Source organism: Ochlerotatus camptorhynchus, unplaced genomic scaffold (assembly GCF_037179485.1).
Source record: "Ochlerotatus camptorhynchus isolate MF236.1 unplaced genomic scaffold, CSIRO-AGI_Acam_v1.1 ptg000083l, whole genome shotgun sequence".
Lineage (NCBI taxonomy): Eukaryota > Metazoa > Arthropoda > Insecta > Diptera > Culicidae > Ochlerotatus > Ochlerotatus camptorhynchus.
Genome location: NW_027040573.1, coordinates 2,996,446 through 2,998,523, shown reverse-complemented (window position 1 = coordinate 2,998,523; position 2,078 = coordinate 2,996,446).

Below are 2,078 nucleotides of genomic sequence, written 5' to 3'. Positions count from 1 at the left end.
TCTCTTTGTCGTCTCAGCGGCTTCCGGTTTTCGATTTCCCCCCGATCCAGACTTCCTGGCTGTCGATAAACGTTCCCCAAACACTTTAATTACATTTGTAACGGTTGATTTGGCAACTTTTAGCGATTTTGCCAACTTTGCGTGCGAGTAGCTCGGATTTTCGCGATGCGCGAGCAAAATTTTGATACGCTGCTCTTCTTGCTTGGACGGCATTTTGACAACTGAAGAGTGAATTCCAAAATCAAAATAGGAGCAACATTCTACACACACACACCTTCAAAATGAGGGGTGTTCAGGTTTTTTAAATGCAAAATTGAAAGAAATACGTCAAGTTGATATTGACCAAATTTTGACCGTATCACCCTTTATTCATTCCTTCACGTTTCAACTTTGATAATTTCCACCAGCTCCGCCAGGACAATCGCCACCTTGAACGACTAAACGCAAATCAAGTTTTTTTAACACCATAAATGTCTCATGAAAGTCATCTTCTAAAGACTTTTAAAACTTTAAGACGAATGTTTTATAGCGAAATTTGTTGTCTGTATCTTTTCTAATAAAAAAGATATATCCAAATATAGTAAAAAATATGAATAAATTCAAATTGATTTTATACGAGTTTAAAAAATAACATACCTCCAATTTCTTCACATTATTAAGAAAAACATACGCCCTTTCAAATGCCGTTAAAAAATTTTTTTTTTGTTTGTCCCAACCAGAGATATTAACATTTGAAAAGTGCATATTTTTAGTATAAAACTTCAATAACCCGTGATCGGTGAAAGATATTGACAAGCTTTGTGCAGTAAAATTTGCGCCATCGTAAGATGTAAAAGTTATTTGAAAACACCTTTGCTGAGAAATTTGAAATAAGAAACCTAGAGTAAAACAACTGTTTTTTAGAGCCACTCTAACTCAATTCAAGAAAATAGCTCTAAATTGGCCAATTTAAGAGATACAAAAAAGTTGTTTTCAACAAAGTTGCTTGAAATTAGCTCAGCTATAACTTTGCCCAGGAATGTATACCTTAATTTATTCAAACAAAAAAAATTAGGTTTTTGATTTTAATGATAATAAGAACCACCCTAGAACTCATTGTCATAAAAATGAGGGCCTAACTATAAGGAACAACTTTGTTGAAGAGACTTTAAGACTAAAGTTTCAATTTCAGGCCCAAAACATATAATTCCACCTAAATCTGCATTCTGGACCACTGTGCACTTACGCGAAATCTACAGAGGGCATAAAAATCTCTTTCTAGCAATCAAGATCGTATACTTAGCCATGGATCAAGCCCTCGCCCATGAGCAAAGAAAAAAGTGGATTTCGTGGAGAAAGCCAGTTCTTCCTACTTCCACGAACAGTAGTGACGCCTGGCGGTAGCGGGCAACCTTTTTACACGGAAAATATGTATAATGTTCGTTAGTTTTAAACAAACTAACTTGTATAATTAAGTTGTTTAAACTTTTAAACAGAGTTGCCATAGCTTATTTCGATCGAATCGAATATCGATATTATTACTACAACAAATCGGCAAAACCGATAAGCGAAATATTCATTACTATTAAGTAATACTTTCCACCATCAAATTTGACTGATGCACACTGGGCCAGAAATGCAAACTAGCGGAGTAAAATGAATAACTCCGAAACAAAGCACTTTCGCGACATGGTGTCTTCGGCAAAGTTTCTCATTATAATAAGGACCATCTATTGACATTAACAAATAGTTCAAAACTCTTCCACAAAGTTGTTTATCGTGACAAACTAAACAACTCGTTTGAAGGGATCAAATTTCCTGCCTACTAGTTCTGAGTTATATGGAGTTGAAGAAAAAAATGGCGAAAATATTTGTTTTTCTTACAACCATATAATGTTATATTTTTCTCTTATGCAAATGCATTATATAAAGAACTTTTGTGAAAAAAAAACTGCTTTTTTCAAATTTTAAAGATATAGTTGAAAAAAACGAAGAAAAAAACAGCAACTTTTGACGTAGGACTACGTCTTTAATTTTTATACTGAGGTACACTTTGTGAAAACCGAAAATGAAACATGAAACAGTCCGATGGTACGAGC